The sequence below is a fragment of the Canis aureus genome, chromosome 27 (genome assembly GCF_053574225.1).
Source record: "Canis aureus isolate CA01 chromosome 27, VMU_Caureus_v.1.0, whole genome shotgun sequence".
Lineage (NCBI taxonomy): Eukaryota > Metazoa > Chordata > Mammalia > Carnivora > Canidae > Canis > Canis aureus.
In genome coordinates, this window is record NC_135637.1 from 46,314,134 (window position 1) to 46,333,156 (window position 19,023).

A 19,023-nucleotide genomic window follows, 5' to 3' on the forward strand; every position below is an offset into this window, starting at 1 on the left:
ATTGTCCAGCAACTAGGATGGCCCTATTACCTATTACAACATCATCCTGACCCACAATTTCACAAATGGTGAGTTAAAATTTGAACTGTGAGTACTTCTGTATTCCTAGTCTTAACCCTTTATTAATTTATAATCACAAAGTTGGAGATATTCTCACTTGTGTGCTATATGATCTTGAAGTACAGGAATTGAATAAAACGGATGGAAAACCTATACATAGGACCCAGATATGCACAATTAATAACTTAATTGTTTTATTTGTATTAATATAATTTAATATTAAATAGTAATGATTCAATACTAATGGCGATCATATAATGACTACTTACTCCATGGCAGGCAGGAGGCTAAGGAAACAATGTGCCTCAGCACATCTAATCCTCAGAACTGCCCTTTGAGTTCAGTAGCATCCCCAGGGTGAAAAGAGTATGCAATGTTAAGAACCCCTAGCTCCAATTACTAGCTGCATGACCTCAAGCAGAGCATTCCTCAGCTCTGAAATGGGAATTAAGATGCTATATACCACATAAATTGTATGTGTGTGAAGATTAAATGAGATAATGGTTATAAACTAATATTGAACGTGCTTAATGGGAGCTTTTAGAGTTACTGTTGTAAGTCTAAAATGTTCTGTACTGAGTAGAAATTTGGTAGTCATTCAGTTCCATTTTCTTTTTGCTCTCCATGTTTTTATATGACCAGTCTGGAAGGCTTCTGGCTGAATGTATGCCTGCTTACAATTTATCACAAAAAGAGCCTCGTGTGCACTTCCAGCCATTCCCCCAATCCCTGAAGCCGAAGGGAAGTAAGTATACGTAAGCCAGCTGGAAGGACTGTGTGAGCTAATGAGAATGTTTATAGCAGTGTGTGAAGAGTGAAAACAATAACATTTTGCTGTTTTTTCTTTAAGGTTTGTTTGGAGCATATATATCTGTTTTAAAAAGATTATTTATTTATCTATCTATTTATCTATCAATCAGAGAAAGAATAGTAGGGGGAGCAGCAGGCAGGCCCAACACGGGACTTGATCCCAGGACCCTGGCATAATGACCTGAGCCAAAGGCAAACATTTTAATTGACAGCTTCCCAGATGCCCCTGGAGCATATATATCTTAATAGATTCAAACACACTACAGAGAGAAAAAATTTTTTTGCTACACATAACTTTATTTTTCCTTTGGGTTAAGAAGCTTTATTACAAATTTGACAGCATGACCAAAACAAATAACACATGGATAATTACCATAAAGCTTTATGGATCTAAAAATATTTGCCATGAAAAATAAGTCATTGTGTATCTCTCGTTTTAAGAATCACAATGAGGAGCACCTGGGTGTCTCGGTTGAGCATCCAACTCTTGATTTTGACTCAGAGCATGATCTCAGGGTCATGAGGTCAAATCCCACATCAGGCTCCACATTCAGTGCAGAGACTGCTTGTCCCTCTCCCTCCTCAACTTGTGTTCTCTCTCTCTAAAAGAAATAAGTAAACTCTTTAAAAAAGAAAAAATCATAATGATACCACAATTTAGATTTATTGCCCACCTTTACAATTAAATATTAAAACCTTTTGGGGGATCCATGGGTGGCGCAGCGGTTTGGCGCCTGCCTTTGGCCCAGGGCGCGATCCTGGAGACCCGGGATCGAATCCCACATCGGGCTCCCGGTGCATGGAGCCTGCTTCTCCCTCTGCCTGTGTCTCTGCCTCTCTCTCTCTCTCTCTCTCTCTCTCTCTGTGTCTCTCATGAATAAAGAAATAAGATCTTAAAAAATATATATCCAGCAATTTTACTTCTGGGTATATACCCCAAAGAATTGAAAGGAGGGTCTTGAAGAATTTGTACAGCTGTATTCATAAGCACATTTATTCACAATAGTTAAGAGGCGGAAGGAACTCAAGTGTCCATCAATGGATGAACGGATAAACACGATGTAATATATAAGTACAGCAGAATTTTATTTCAGTCTTTAAAAGGAAGGTAATTCCTAACACATTGTAAGCATGGATGAACCTTGGGGACATTATGCTAAATGAAATAAGCTAGTCACTGAAGGACAAATACTATATGATTCCACTTGTATGGATCCACTTATACCCCTTGAGTTGGAGCAAGGTTATTTTAAACTGAAGTCATTTATGACACAGCAAATGCAGAAGCCTTTCTGGGTCTCATGTATCTGACTAAAGGCTTATCCTTCTGAGAGAGAAGCTGCCATAAATCCCTCTTTGGGGTAGTTTCACTCTCAGCCTGGACCACTTGCATCTGAGAAGTGGCAAACATGACAATATCATACTTTCCATTTGTTTTCCTAAAAGCTCCTTAGTCTTTTCCAGAGAAGCTCTTTCTTTGCTTTCCATCACTTTCCCCTGTTCAGTTGGTATATAAACGTCTATCTCCAGCTCTTTAGGGAGCCTCTTCATCTGAATGTTCCTGCGTGAGTGTGTAAATTAATCTTGTCTTTTCTCCTGTAAATCTGTCAGTTAATTTTTTTTAATTTTTTTATTTATTTATGATAGGCACACAGTGAGAGAGATAGACGCAGAGACACAGGCAGAGGGAGAAGCAGGCTCCATGCACCGGGAGCCTGATGTGGGATTCGATCCCGGGTCTCCAGGATCGCGCCCTGGGCCAAAGGCAGGCGCCAAACCGCTGCGCCACCCAGGGATCCCAAATCTGTCAGTTAATTAATAGTCTCTAGATCACTGCATCTGAATTGGTAGGAAGTGTTTCCTCCTAGCACACTTACAAAGATATGTAGAGCGGTCCAATTTATAAAGACAGAAAGTTGAAGGGTGGTTTCCCAGGAGCTTAGGTGATAGAGGAATGGAGGGTTATTATTTACTGGGTACAATTTCAATTTAGTAGGATGAAAGAGTTCTGGGGATGGATGGTGGTGATGGGTGCACAATAATGTGCTTAATGCCACTGACCCGCATATTTTAAAAAATGGTTAAGATGGCAATTTTATGTATATTTTACATAAATATACATAATATAAATATATTTTTACAATAAAAATAGATTATTTAAAAATGATAAAATCATGACTCATGCAGATACAAAAACGAACAAGTGTTAAAGATTTATTTAACCGGCTAGTGAGGAGAAGTCAATTGAATAGGACAGAATGTACATGTCCAGAGACAAGAATTATTTTGCATTGCTATCACTTGTCTTCTGAAGTAGCTTAAAAACCATGAAAGACTAGGAAATAGTGAAGACTAGACTGAACAAGTAAGATATGAGCAATGCATAGTTTTTCACGGAAGTATCCTCTTTCCACCTATCACAGGATAGGGTCTGTCATTCAGCCAGCTCATTCACCCCAGACCACACTAGATTCAAGTCAAAGTCCAACACAGATCAAAATTGACAGAGCTATTTCACTAAAAAAAAAAATCCCAAACACAAATTCACAAAACGGTCTCTAAAAGAAAATTACAGACGAATCTCATTGATAAATACTGGTGCAATGGCATTGATAGTCATAATAGCATGTGACTAAGTGAGAAATACTAGAAATGCAAGGATAGTCCAATATGAGGAAATCTTTTAATAAAACTCACCATATTGGGGATCTCTGGGTGGCTCAGCAGTTTAGCGCCTGCCTTCGGCCCAGGGCTTGATCCTGGAGACCCAGGATCGAACCCGCATCGGGCTCCCTGCATGGAGCCTGCTTTTCCCTCCGCCTGTCACTCTCTCTCTCTCTCTCTCTCTCTCTGACATGAATAAATAAAGTCTTTAAAAAAGACAGGGATCCCTGGGTGGCGCAGCGGTTTGGCGCCTGCCTTTGGCCCAGGGCGCGATCCTGGAGACCCGGGATCGAATCCCACATCAGGCTCCCGGTGCATGGAGCCTGCTTCTCCCTCTGCCTGTGTCTCTGCCTCTCTCTCTCTCTCTCTCTGTGACTATCATAAATAAATAAAAATTAAAAAAAAAATAATAAAAATAAAAAAGACAAAACCAAACCTCACCATATTGACACAAAAGAGAGGAAGAGATCCCACATGATCATCTCCATAAAGGAGAAAAAGATGTAAAGGAAGCATATACTCAATAACCTGAAATTTGGATAAAGGCATTTAACAAAATTTATTTCTGGGTTATTTATAGTTTGAAATTCAAAATAACTGTCAATAAGAGACTTCTGACGGAATATCAGTATTTAAAATGATAATCTATTTTTAATAAAATGAGATAATTTAGACAGGCTATTGATTTTTTTTAAACATAAAAATTTTCCTGTAGGGACACCCGGATGGCTCAGGAGTGGAGTGTCTTCTGCCTTCGGGTCACGGCATGATCCCGGGGTCAGAGATGGAGTCCCACATTGGGTTCCTTACAGGAAGCCTGCTTCTCCCTCTGCCTATGTCTCTGCCTCTCGGTGTATGTGTCTCTCAAGAATAAATAAAGTAAAAAATATTATTATTATTATTATTATTTTTTACCATGTAAGTGACTTTAGCACTCCTAAGACTCAGATGCTTGGTGGAGATGGGCACTTGGGACAAGGGCAAGAGCTGGCTGGTTGCTGGCTTGCTGCAAGACCAACTGGCCATCATCACCAGAGGGGACACAGGTATCAGAAAGGCCATCATGACCAAGATCTTGCAGCTGGGGTGTAATGTGGTCATTGCGTCACGTAACTTTGATTGACTAAAATCTACTGCAGATGAACTGAGCCCACCAGGCTCAGGTCACTCCCATAAAATGCAACATCTGCAAAGAAAAGGCGGTGAACAATTTGGTCAAATCCACCTTAGATATTTATGGTAAGATCAATTTTTTGTAAACAATGGAGGAGGTCAGTTCAGGTCTCCTGCAAAACACATCAGTGCAAAGGGATGGCATGCTGTGATCGAAACCAAATTGATGAGCACCTTCTACATGTGGAGAGCAGTTTACAACTCCTGGATGAAAGAGCATGGAGGATCCATTCTGAATAATATTATCCTTGTTTAAAATGGATTTCCAGGACTTGTGTATAGTGCAGCTTCCAGAGCAGGTGTTTACAATCTCACCAAATCCTTGGCTGTAGAATAGGCCAGAACGGAGTAAGGAGCAACTGTGTTGCCCCTGGCGTCATTTATTCCCTGACTGCTATTGACAACTATGGCTCTTTGGCAAAAGACGTATTTGGACGGTTAAGAAAATTCCAGCGAAGCAAATTGGAGTTCCTGAGAGATCTCCCTATTGGTCTGCTTCCTGCTGTCTCCTGTAGCTTCTCTTATCACTGGAAAATTGGTGGATGGGGATGGGGCCAGTCTTTGTATATGGGAGTGTTTGATATACAACTGGCCTTAGCGAGCGGGGGATATTTCTGTTGTCAAAAGGATGAGGGAGTCTTTCAGGAATAAAGCCAAGCTATGGAAACTACATATGTTTTTTATCCCCAAATGTCTTAGTATCTCCAGAATGCCCTTTGGTACTTTAGAGTTATAATAATTTGTACGGAAAAAATCACTTTCTGCCTTTTGAATGTTATCAGTTATGCCCAAGCAGAAACTATTCCTGAAATAAATGCATTCTTAAGCCCCAACCAATGTTGTTTAGCCTGTGTTTAAAGACTTTTTTATGAATGAAATTAACATACTTTATTTATTATTTTTTAAAGACTTTATTTATTTATTCATGAGAGACACACAGAGAGAGAGGCAGAGACACAGGCAGAGGGAGAAGCAGGCTCCATGCCGGGAGCCCAATGTGGGACTCGAACCAAGGATTCCAGGATCACGCCCTGGGCCGAAGGCAGGCACTCAACGGCTGAGCCACCCAGGTGTCCCTCTAGAAAATTATTTTTTCACGCTATACGTCCACCTACCAAAAAGTCCTATTCATTGTGCATCATGGATACATCAGGGATTGGCATCTCAGTAATCAGTATGGGCCTTACCCTCACTGGGTGTTTTATTGGTAGTGGATTTTTTTCTTTCCTATGTGATGCATCTTACAAATTCTTTTTTTTTAAAGATTTTATTTATTTATTCATAGACACAGAGAGAGAGGCAGAGACACAGGCAGAGGGAGAGGGAGAAGCAGGCTCCATGCAGGGTGCCTGACGCGGGACTCGATCCCGGGCTTCCAGGATCACACCCCAGGCTGCAGGCGGCGCCAAACCGCTGCGCCACCGGGGCTGCCCGCATCTTACAAATTCATCTCTCTCAAAGCTATCCGATGTTTGTGAAGAGAGGAGCATTTTATTTTAAAGATTTTATTTATTCATGAGAGACACGGGGTGGGGGGGGAGAGAGAGAGGCAGAGACACAGGCAGAGGGAGAAGCAGGCTCCATGCAGGGAGCCCGACGTGGGACTCGATCCGGGGAATCCGGGATCATGCCCTGGGCCCAAGGCAGGCGCTCAACCCCTGAGCCACCCAGGTGTCCCTGAGACAGGGAAGCATTGCGGAGGGTTTGTTGCTGCTGGATTTGTGGGAAAGCTCTGAGAGTGGAGGTTGGAGGACGAAGAGTTAGCTGCCAGATTCTCCTGCTGCCTAAACCTTAACTGTGACAGGCAGTTTCCCTCACTTTGCTGAGCCACCTTTCAGTGGAATCTTCTCCAAAGAAGCTCGTCTTTTTGTCTTAGCTATCTGTAGTCAACAATCTGGATACTGAAGACTAGATCCTTCTTTTTTTTAAGATTTTATTTATTTATTCATGATAGACAGAGAGAGAGGCAGAGACACAGGCAGAGGGAGAAGCATGCTCTATGCAGGGAGCCCGATGCGGGACCCGATCCTGGGACTCCAGGATGGCGCCCTGGGCTGAAGGTAGGCGCCAAACCCCTGAGCCATGCAGGGATCCCCTGAAGACTAGATCCTTCAATAATACAGTGAGCTCTTGGGAGAGCTTCCTTTATTTATGTTCATCAGTTGGTTTTTGTTCTTGGGTCAATATTACTTTATGCAAATATCTGGTAAAGTTAGTATCTTTTAGCATTCTCTTATTTTGTTGTTTCTTCTAGATTAAAGTTATAATTATTTAGACAGATTACCAAAAATATTCTGATTATAACAATAAGTTAAGAATTTATATCTTTTCAATATTTGCTTTCTGCCCTTTGACAAGTCTTTAGTTTTGTTAATTTTATTCCATTACATCAATAATTTGCTATTCTTAATTTTATTTCACATATTTATTATTAATGTCATCCCTAGTGATAGCCTGGTTAGGGTGTGGTTTCTTTCATGTGTCTAAGTTACTTTGCCATTGTACATTTACTATTCAGTTCTTGCTGGATATACTCAACATTCCCATCCAGTCACATCAATAAAAATATTCTTATTATATTAGCCTTTAAAATTTTTTTTTCTTTTAGCTTTCTATTGGTAAAAAAGGTAGAATCATGACTCTCATATAGAGTTATAAAGTGAATATGTGAGGCAGATGTTCTAGCCAATTCAAAAGAAGAATCCAAACAGTGCAGTTATATGACATAAAGGGATGGTGAGATGAATTATGAATAAAGATAAAACTGCTTTTCCACAGGTGGAAATTAGCGGAAAGTCACTACCAGGCTAGATAGAATTATATATCTATCAGTTACCTACAACATACAAGGAGTTACAAAATCGCACAAAGATAATGAACAGGAATCTGAGCTGATAATCTAGAATCTGATAATCTAAAAGGGTATACATTATAAAGGATGCATAGTTTTCCACTGAAATACATGGGTTTTTTTCTATCTCTTTTTCTTTTAATTGCTATTGAGAGCACCAGCATTACATGTCATATTGCATTGGCCACAGCTTTCCCAATGTTGATAGTGTGTATGCTTGTCCTAATTCAAACATCAACAAAATACTGATAGTGCTGCTCGTTCTGTCTTTGTTTCTCTTGGTTCTCATGATATGATCCGTGTCCATAGGTATAGTCACTTTGCCATTTCTAATTCTGATTAGTTCTTTTTCTCTTCTTTACAGTCTGCCTATTTTTCTCCTAATGCTGTTTTTCTGCTAATTATTTTATCTTCAAGTGCTCGTAATTATGCCCTTTCTTCTGCTGCCTTTGTGGTTGATTTTATTCTTATTAAATGAATTGTAGAGTTTATATGTTCAGTGTTCTTTAGTAATTGAAGAATCTGACTATGAATTTGCCTCTAACTAAAAACTTTACTTTACAGCAATGTCCACAGTAGCCAAACTGTGGCAGGAGCCTCGGTGTCCATCGACAGACGAATGGATAAAGAAGACGTGGTCTATGTATACAATGGAATATTACTCAGCCATTAGAAACAATGAATACTCACCATTTGCTTCAACATGAATAGAACTGGAGGGTATTACACTGAGTGAAGTAAGTCATTTGGAGAAGGACAAACGTTATATGGTTTCATTCATTCGGGAAATATAAAAAATAGTGAAAGGGATTATAGGGGAAAGGAGAGAAAATGAGTGGGAAATATCATAGAGGGTGACAGCATATGAGAGACACCTAACTCTGGGAAACAAACAAGGGGTAGTGGAAGGGGCGGGGGGACGGGGGGACTGGGTGATGGGCACAGAGGGGGGCGCTTGACGGGATGAGCACTGGATGTTATACTATATGTTGGCAAATTGAACTCCAATTACAAAATATACAAAACAAATAACTTTGCTTTAGTCTCAAGAACTTTGATGTGTCCCTCGTGCCAAAAGGGAAAGAACACTTTCTTCCCCTGCTTTTCTTTCCAGCATTTCCTTTTGAAAATTTGTGATCCTAATCTTCTTTGTTCTTTTCACACATATGTAATCTTTTAAAAAGCTGAACAAGCCTTTTGCCAGTTTTGCATTCTAGGTGTGTCTTTCTGGAGCCACCTCTGTGAAAGGTGAACACAGAGGAGTGTGGGGTTCTGTCTCCCTAACTCTGTGGAAGTTTTGTCCAAGCACTTGGCTCCAAGTTTTAATTTTTCCTTTGGACTAAGACAGTTGTATGTATGTAATGGATTGTTTCTGCCTAGCTATCTAAAAGGGTGAGATTTCTTTATCATTCCAATTTCTTTAGCTGAATGCCTGTGATATGCATCATGGTCTGGTTTAATGCTTAATAACAAAACTTTCATTCTTGTCTACATTTTGTGAAGGGGTTGTACTGGGTTGACAGGAGATTTTTTTTAAAGAGTTATTTATTTATGATAGACAGAGAGAGAGAGAGAGAGGCAGAGACACAGGAGGAGGGAGAAGCAGGCTCCATGCTGGGAACCTGACGTGGGACTCGATCCCGGGACTCCAGGATCCCGCCCTGGGCCAAAGGCAGGTGCTAAACCGCTGAGCCACCCAGGGATCCCCTGACAGGAGATTTTATTTAATTATTTCTCCCCCCCCCCAAAAAAAATTATTTCTCCCAACAGTGTACTTTTTTAATTACTTTATTTATTTATTTATTTATTTATTTATTTATTTATTTATTTATGAGAGCCCAAGAGGGTGGTGGGGAGGGGCAGAAGAAGAGGGAAAGAGGGTCTCAAGCAAACTATATGCAGAGCGCAGAGCCTGGAGCCCTCTGCAGGGCTCAATCCCACAACCCCTGGGAGAAACCAAGAGTTGGACGCTCAACTGACTGCACCACCATGCAGCCCCCCAGCAGTGTCCTTTTGCTGTCTTAACAATCTGTGTGTTATGGTTGTTATTATCTAAAACTTATAAGAAAGTTAAAAGTCAATTTAAGTGATTGTCACGTTATATATACTCTGGTCCAAAATTTTGAAATCTTTTAAAGACATCTTGAGAAACATTTGTTGCTTTTATTTATTTATTTATTTATTTATTTATTTATTTATTTATTTATTTTGTTGTTGTTGTTGTTGTTGTTGTTGCTTTTATTAAGGACCATCTAGTACACTTGTGATTGGGACCTTATAATCATGACGATTACATTTTTCCAATGGTTGTTACTGATACATACTAGCACCACTGATGTCTATATGTCAATCTTATGTGACACAACCTGGCTGAACTCTATTATTCTGTAGGTTTGTCTAGGATTGTCTTGGATTTCCTGTGTAAAGAGTCATATGATCTACATTTATTAGCACTTTTGTTTCTTCTTTTCCTGTTCTCATACAACCTTTTTCCTTGTAAAAGTGTGACAGGATGTCCAGTACAGTGTTGAATAGAAGCGGCGATATGACATCTGAGTTAGTCCAGGCCCCACAGGAACCAGATGCTAAGATAGGAAAATGTGCAAGGATTTTACTAGGGGAGTTGTCTATGAAGGAAAATGAGGAAGGAGCCAAGGAAGGCTTGGAGAGCTACAGATGGACATAGGCGATGAGGCAATTAAGGAGGCAAGGTGAGGTGGAAGTGTGCCAGATCCACCAGGCACTCTCAAGCAGGTTCAGCAAAGTCCTTGGCAAGTCCTCAAACCAAAGTGTCTCCCAGGAGCTAGTCTGTTGCACGCAGTCCTTGGTGCAGAGCAACACATGTGAGGTGTGGCCCTTGCTCCAGGCTGCCAGGGATTCTTGTGGGCAACAGGGTGGGCCCTGGATCAGTGACACTCCCTGAATTGGACGTGCAGGGTGCATCAGGTGTGCAGGATGTGAATGGTGGCTCTTATTTGACTTTAAAGGCAGTGTATATAGAACACCACTACTAAATATCAGGTTCAGGAATTTTCTTCCTATCCCTTACTTGATTTTCCTGTCGCCATTGACACAGTTAAATAATTAATGACATTAACCCTTCTTGCATTCCTGGTATCAATCATACATGATCATCTTTTTAAGAGAACGATTTGTCAGTGTTTCATTGTTTAGGACTTTTACATCCAGCTTCAAAAGTGAGGGGATCCCTGGGTGGCTCAGCGGTTTGGCAACTGCCTTTGGCCCAGGGCGTGATCCTGGAGTCCTGGGATTGAGTCCCGTGTCGGGCTCCTGGCATGGAGCCTGCTTCTGCGCCTCTCTCTCTCTCTCTCTCTCTCTCTCTCTCTCTGTCTCGAATGAATGAATGAATGAATGAATGAATGAATGAATGAATAAATAAATAAATATCTTTATAAAAAAGTGAGATTGGCCAATAATTGCCAATATTCACTGTTCCTTAAAAAGGGATATATTCTATTTCTCAGTTTTCTTGCCAACGCCATAATAGCATCATAGGAGTGGATTTCATAGCTTGGTGAGATTACGAATGAATGTTTCCTGTCTCTGACTTCTATAGATTCTAGTTTTGTACTGTCCAAAAATGTAGCATGTAGCTACATGTAGCTATTAATTGAAATTAATTGAAATTAAATAAAACTAAAAATTGAGTTAGTCCCATGAGCCACATTTCAAGTGGTCTGTTGTCACATGTGTCTCATGGCTTTCACATCAGACAGCACGGGTCTAGAAAATCTCTGTCACAGCACAAAGATCTGCTCTGTAGCCTGGGTGGCCTTGGAGGGTAATGGGATGGGGCTACACTTCCCTAGGAAGTGTAGGAAGAAAGCCTAGGAAGCCTAGGAAGAAAGGAGGGTTTAGGCCGTGGAAAGAGTATAAGTGACCTGAAATTAACCTGATGCTTCATGAGTGAAGAAAGAAAACCTCCGGTTAAGGACCATCCTGCTAAAAGATAAAAGGGTCAACCAGGAAATTAAGGAAGAATTAAAAAGATTCATGGAAACTAATGAGAATGAAGATACAACCGTTCAAAATCTTTGGGATGCAGCAAAAGCAGTCCTAAGGGGGAAATACATCGCAATACAAGCATCCATTCAAAAACTGGAAAGAACTCAAATACAAAAGCTAACCTTACACATAAAGGAGCTAGAGAAAAAACAGCAAATAGATCCTACACCCAAGAGAAGAAGGGAGTTAATAAAGATTCGAGCAGAACTCAATGAAATCGAGACCAGAAGAACTGTGGAACAGATCAACAAAACCAGGAGTTGGTTCTTTGAAAGAATTAACAAGATAGATAAACCATTAGCCAGCCTTATTAAAAAGAAGAGAGAGAAGACTCAAATTAATAAAATCATGAATGAGAAAGGAGAGATCACTACCAACACCAAGGAAATACAAACGATTTTAAAAACATATTATGAACAGCTATACGCCAATAAATTAGGCAATCTAGAAGAAATGGACGCATTCCTGGAAAGCCACAAACTACCAAAACTGGAACAGGAAGAAATAGAAAACCTGAACAGGCCAATAACCAGGGAGGAAATTGAAGCAGTCATCAGAAACCTCCCAAGACACAAGAGTCCAGGGCCAGATGGCTTCCCAGGGGAATTTTATCAAACGTTTAAAGAAGAAACCATACCTATTCTCCTAAAGCTGTTTGGAAAGATAGAAAGAGATGGAGTACTTCCAAATTCGTTCTATGAGGCCAGCATCACGTTAATTCCAAAACCAGACAAAGACCCCACCAAAAAGGAGAATTACAGACCAATATCCCTGATGAACATGGATGCAAAAATTCTCAACAAGATACTGGCCAATAGGATCCAACAGTACATTAAAAAAATTATTCACCATGACCAAGTAGGATTTATCCCTGGGACATAAGACTGGTTCAACACCCGTAAAACAATCAATGTGATTCATCATATCAGCAAGAGAAAAACCAAGAACCATATGATCCTCTCATTGGATGCAGAGAAAGCATTTGACAAAATACAGCATCCATTCCTGATCAAAACTCTTCAGAGTGTAGGGATAGAGGGAACATTCCTCGACATCTTAAAAGCCATCTATGAAAAGCCCACAGCAAATATCATTCTCAATGGGGAAGCACTGGGAGCCTTTCCCCTAAGATCAGGAACAAGACAGGGATGTCCACTCTCACCACTGCTGTTCAACATAGTACTGGAAGTCCTAGCCTCAGCAATCAGACAACAAAAAGACATTAAAGGCATTCAAATTGGCAAAGAAGAAGTCAAACTCTCCCTCTTCGCCGATGACATGATACTCTACATAGAAAACCCAAAAGTCTCCCCCCCAAGATTGCTAGAACTCATACAGCAATTCGGTAGCGTGGCAGGATACAAAATCAATGCCCAGAAGTCAGTGGCATTTCTATACACTAACAATGAGACTGAAGAAAGAGAAATTAAGGAGTCAATCCCATTTACAATTGCACCCAAAAGCATAAGATACCTAGGAATAAACCTAACCAAAGAGGTAAAGGATCCATACCCTAAAAACTATAGAACACTTCTGAAAGAAATTGAGGAAGACACAAAGAGATGGAAAAATATTCCATGCTCATGGATTGGCAGAATTAATATTGTGAAAATGTCAATGTTACCCAGGGCAATATACACGTTTAATGCAATCCCTATCAAAATACCATGGACTTTCTTCAGAGAGTTAGAACAAATTATTTTAAGATTTGTGTGGAATCAGAAAAGACCCCGAATAGCCAGGGGAATTTTAAAAAAGAAAACCATATCTGGGGGCATCACAATGCCAGATTTCAGGTTGTACTACAAAGCTGTGGTCATCAAGACAGTGTGGTACTGGCACAAAAACAGACACATAGATCAGTGGAACAGAATAGAGAATCCAGAAGTGGACCCTGAACTTTATGGGCAACTAATATTCGATAAAGGAGGAAAGACTATCCACTGGAAGAAAGACAGTCTCTTCAATAAATGGTGCTGGGAAAATTGGACATCCACATGCAGAAGAACAAAACTAGACCACTCCCTTGCACCATACACAAAGATAAACTCAAAATGGATGAGAGATCTAAATGTGAGACATGATTCCATCAAAATCCTAGAGAAGAACACAGGCAACACCCTTTTTGAACTCGGCCATAGTAACTTCTTGCAAGATACATCCACGAAGGCAAAAGAAACAAAAGCAAAAATGAACTATTGGGACTTCATCAAGATAAGAAGCTTTTGCACAGCAAAGGATACAGTCAACAAAACTCAAAGACAACCTACAGAATGGGAGAAGATATTTGCAAATGACATATCAGATAAAGGGCTAGTTTCCAAGATCTATAAAGAACTTCTTAAACTCAACACCAAAGAAACAAACAATCCAATCATGAAATGGGCAAAAGACATGAACAGAAATCTCACAGAGGAAGACATAGACATGGCCAACATGCACATGAGAAAATGCTCTGCATCACTTGCCATCTGGGAAATACAAATCAAAACCACAATGAGATACCACCTCACACCAGTGAGAATGGGGAAAATTAACAAGGCAGGAAACCACAAATGTTGGAGAGGATGTGGAGAAAAGGGAACCCTCATACACTGTTGGTGGGAATGTGAACTGGTGCAGCCACTCTGGAAAACTGTGTGGAGGTTCCTCAAACAGTTAAAAATAGACCTGCCCTACGACCCAGCAATTGCACTGTTGGGGATTTACCCCAAAGATACAGATGCAGTGAAACGCCGGGACACCTGCACCCCGATGTTTATAGCAGCAATGGCCACGATAGCCAAACTGTGGAAGGAGCCTCGGTGTCCAACGAAAGATGAATGGATAAAGAAGATGTGGTTTATGTATACAATGGAATATTACTCAGCTATTAGAAATGACAAATACCCACCATTTGCTTCAACGTGGATGGAACTGGAGGGTATTATGCTGAGTGAAGTAAGCCAGTTGGAGAAGGACAAACATTATATGTTCTCATTCATTTGGGGAATATAAATAATAGTGAAAGGGAATATAAGGGAAGGGGGAAGAAATGTGTGGGAAATATCAGATAGGGAGACAGAACGTAAAGACTGCTAACTCTGGGAAACGAACTAGGGGTGTTGGAAGGGGAGGTGGGCGGGGGGTGGGAGTGAATGGGTGACGGGCACTGGGGGTTATTCTGTATGTTAGTAAATTGAACACCAATAAAAAATAAATAAATAAATAAATAAATAAAAGAAAGAAAACCTCCATCCTCCGTCACCCTAAGCTCAATCAGTGGGATTGTGGTGAGCTTACAATGTGCAGACTTGCTCTTGTAATGCACTTAAAATATGCCTCAGTTGCCTATTATATGTTGGTCCCTCAGACTACAGCAATGATAAGAGCAGACACCTCTTTTATTTCATGGAGCTTACAGTTTAACAGAGATAGACAAGAAGCAATGATACGTGTGTGTGTGTGTGTGTGTGTGTGTGTGTGTGTGTGTGTGTGTTTGAACGAGTGGGTGGTAGGGTAGAAGTGGTAGTACAAGAGCTATGAAGCAGAGTAGGATAGAGTCATCATTAAGGGACGGGAGTGTTATCCTATGTGAGTGTTCAGTGTTCAGGGAAGACTTCTCAAACAAGGGGAAATATAAGCAGAGACTGAAAGAGAATAAAGTGAGGGAGCCAGCCAAGTGGATTTCTAGGAGAAATCTTCCAGGCAGAGAGAAGAGTAAATGTAAAGGCCCTGAGATAGTTCTGGGCCCTGTGCCACCAGTGCCTGGGGTGGGGGGTTGGGGGAGACAGTCACAGAGTCAGGTTTGCAAGACCCAAACTCTGGATGTGGAGTCATGAATGGAGGGTGGAGGGAGGTCTCCAGTTCCTTGGCTAACATCTGTCCTGCGATGGACATGAAGGACTTGGAGCCTCCGTGCTGACTTGGGGGGATGCTGAGGCAACAAGTCTCCTGACTCTTCACCAGGTCCATGGAGATGAGCAATCCTGCACCACCCAAGATCCTGGAACTTGCAGCCCACAACCTCCTGAGCAATGAGGCTTCACCCATACCTGCCTTGGAAGAGTTCACAGTCAAGTACTTCCCACCACTGCTCATGGCTGCTTTTGCCAAAAGGTGGCGGCTCTGAAGGCACTGGTGCAGGTCTGGTCCTTCCCTTTTCTCCACCTGGGCTCCCTGATTGTACAGTGGCCCAACCAAGACAGCCTGCAAGCTGTGCTTGCCTGCCCTGCCCAGAGGACTTGTCCCAGGTAAGGGGGTTGCTGGACTGAAGTATGGGTGCTGAAAGAGCTCTGAGTTGGAGGTAGAGCTGGGAAGGAAGGGAGGGAGTACTGGAATCTGCTAGGGCTGTGAGTGAGGATCTCTGCGTGAAGTGGTTGATGGTGTAGCTGAAGAGCATTAAGGGGTGTGCTTTTTACCTTCTAGGGATTGTGGTAGAGGTTGTGTGAGGAATAGGGACTGGAAAGTAGGAAGGGAAAAACCCATTAGAGAGGAGAGGACTAGGGGGGCACCTAGGAAGGGCTGATGCTGAGACTGGGGACTTAGACTCCACAGTGGCCCAGGGCTGCTGCTGCTGCTGCTGCTCTGCTTACCCTGGGCCCTGATGGGCTCCCCAGATGTCAGCATCTCCTCACACCGCTCTCATCTCCACAGGAGGTCAGAACTGAGGGTGCTGGATTTGACCTTGGACTCCGAACAGGTCCAAGGTAAAGGCGCCTCTGAGGCCCTGGCCAGGTTCCCTTTTTGGTTACCATTCACAGTGATGCCCCCGGCCAGGGCCAAGCCCAAGCCAGCAGAGTCTGCAAGAACTAGTGGAATTACAGATGGATCTTTTCCTATGAAGGCCCCTCAAGTTAGATACATTCCTCTCTGGCCTCCTGAATAAAGTGGAAGGGAGCTGTGGGTCCCTGCCTCTCTGCAGTAGAAAGTTGCATATTAAAGAAATGCCTTTTAATAGCCTTATAGGGATCCTGAAAATCCTGAACCTAGATTTCATTCAGGAGCTGGAGGTGTTTGACTGGTTCTGGGCACTGTCTGAGCAGAGCCTGTTTGCCACCCAGCTGGGCAGGATCTGCAACCAGCAAGGCCTCAAGCTGGCCTGCTACCACTGGGCCTTCTCCTCTGAGCCTGAGCAGCCCTCCAGGTACTTCCTGTCATAGCTCAGCAAGCTGGGTCACCTTCAGAAGCTCTACTCTTACTCCTACCTGTCAGGCAACCTGCATCAAGTGCTCAGGTGAAGGGGTGGGCAGGGTCCTCTAAAAAGTACCCAGGATGCCCCCTCAAGTCAAGTCAGGGCAGAGGGTAAGACAGGAAGTGGTGGCTCTCCTTACTTGCTCATGGCATCGCAGGCAGTCTGGGAACTTGGGCTTCCCCTGTAGCCAGTGGCTGGGATCTCCTTAGGAAGAGAAATTTAATGGGGAAAGATGCATGCAGCGATTTCCTCAACAATACTTTTGGGCTCTGCTGAGTGCCTGGCATTGTGCTGGGCCCTGAGGAAAGAACTAGAGACAACACAGATCAGTCCTGGTATTTGTGCTGCCCTGGAGAGGAGTGTGCACGGCTCCCAGGATGATTATGGGAGGGAAACATCTGCTCTGTGCTGCCTCCCAGAAATTTCTGGGTGGAGGCCTTCTGCACACCCCAGCCAAGCTAAGCTCCCCCAAACCCAAACCTGTATAAAAAACAAGCTTATGCTATGGATTCTTTATGGTCATATAATCTCTTTCCAAACAGCTCCTGTCAGCAGTCCTACCAGGTACTAATGTGGTCTCCATTTCACCAGAGAAACTGTGTCGGGGGCGTTGGAAGAGAACCTAGGAGGTAGGTCTGTTGAGACTGGGCCAATCCTTGGTACACCAAAGGACATACTCCTAAATCTATCGGTAAATGGCAGCCCAGGTGAGGTGCTTGCCGCAGGACTGGCCCCGACAGGGACAGGCAGGTGTTTGCCGGCCCGGCCCTCCCCTGACAGAGCCGCACCCTCTCTCCTCAGTCACCTGCAGGAGCCACTGCACTCCCTGGAGATCCGCTCCTGTACGTGGGCATCACCTACTTGTCTCAGAACTTTTCACACCGCCTCCCTGAAGAAGCTGGATCTGAGTGGTGACAACCTGTCGTACATGGTCCCTGGGCCCTTGGAGACTCTGCTGGAGGAGGTCTCGGGGACACCGCAGCACCTGTACCTGAAGCACTGCCAGCTGAAGGACGCCGACCAGGCTGCAGAAGCTGTTGGAGACCATGCAGTGGAGCTGCCCGTGTGGCTACTGCAGCTCCAGAGGGGCGGTTCGGGGGTGGAGGGGTCTGGAAGCTCGCCTGGGGCCCCAGGCTTCCTGGGGGGTTCTGTGCTCTCCTTCCTTTTTTTTATTTTTATTTTTCATTTTTTATTTTGTGTGTGTGTGTGTGTGTGTTTGTGTGTGTGTGTTTTTTTGTGTGTGTGTGGTTTTCTTTTTTTGTGCTCTCCTTCCTCAGCTGCAAGCCTCAGCCCGGTTCCGACACCCATTTGTTCCCGTCTCCTGGGCATGTGACAGAGATTCCAGGAGCCCAGCCCTCGGGGAGCTCTTCTTTTCCTCAGCATGCCCCTCTGGACACTCGTTGGTTTTTTTCTTCTTGTCTTTGCTTCTGGGTAGAAGGAAATTGGGGGGATCCCTGGGTGGCTCAGAGGTTTAGCGCCTGCCTTCGGTCCAGGGCGTGATCCTGGAGACCCGGGATCGAGTCCCATGTCGGGCTCCCTGCATGGAGCCTGTTTCTCCCTCTGCCTGTGTTTCTGCCTCTCTCTGTGTCTCTCATGAATAAATAAACAAAATCTTAAAAAAAAAAAGTTTTCTTATCTGTAAACATGGGCTATTATTTATTCGTTTTTTAAACTTATTTTTTAAAGTTTTATAAGTATCCCCATATAGGTTTTCAAAAACTTTTATAGATTTTCACTAGATATCTTATAATTTTTTGGTGTGGTATATAGTTTTTATTATTAAATTTTCTGCTTATTACTGGTATATAGAAATGTGATTGGCTTTCATGTATTGATTGTATAAGTCACCTTGTAAACCTCTCCTGTAATTTCTGTTAATTTTTCAATTGATTTTTCTCAGTATTCTAAGTAGAAGATCATATTATTGGCAAGTAATTATGCTTCATTTCTTCCTTTCCAAACCTTATGCTTTTAATCTCTTATTTCTTCTCCTACTAAATTTTACCAAATGCTTTTTCTACCTCTATTGAGATGATAGTATTTTTTTTCTTTCATTTATTTTTGACCAAACCTAATTTCATTTACTTCAGCCTATGGGTTTTCTAGTATTAAAATGCATTGCTGGAGTGAATATAACCTGATTATGACATGTCCTTTTAATATTCTGTTGGATTTGGTTTGCTAAATATTAGTTTTGGATTTTGTATATGTCTTTTTTTTTAAAAGATTTTATTTATTTATTCATGATAGTCACAGAGAGAGAGAG

The 19,023-nt window shown here is 42.3% G+C and overlaps 1 long non-coding RNA gene and 1 pseudogene across 2 annotated transcripts; both read left to right on the forward strand.

Moving 5' to 3' along the window:
• The first annotated feature begins 3,981 nt into the window (after positions 1-3,981).
• LOC144299461 (peroxisomal trans-2-enoyl-CoA reductase pseudogene) lies at positions 3,982-5,443 on the forward strand (annotated as a pseudogene).
• Positions 5,444-15,783: 10,340 nt separating this feature from the next.
• Positions 15,784-18,337, forward strand: LOC144299581 (uncharacterized). Of its 2 annotated transcripts, none has more exons than XR_013366270.1 (3): positions 15,784-15,816; positions 17,300-17,386; positions 17,559-18,337. It is a non-coding gene; the product is annotated as an uncharacterized LOC144299581 (long non-coding RNA). The 2 variants fall into 2 exon arrangements; XR_013366271.1 differs by lacking the exon at positions 15,784-15,816 and adding an exon at positions 16,412-16,709.
• The last annotated feature ends 686 nt before the right edge of the window (positions 18,338-19,023 follow it).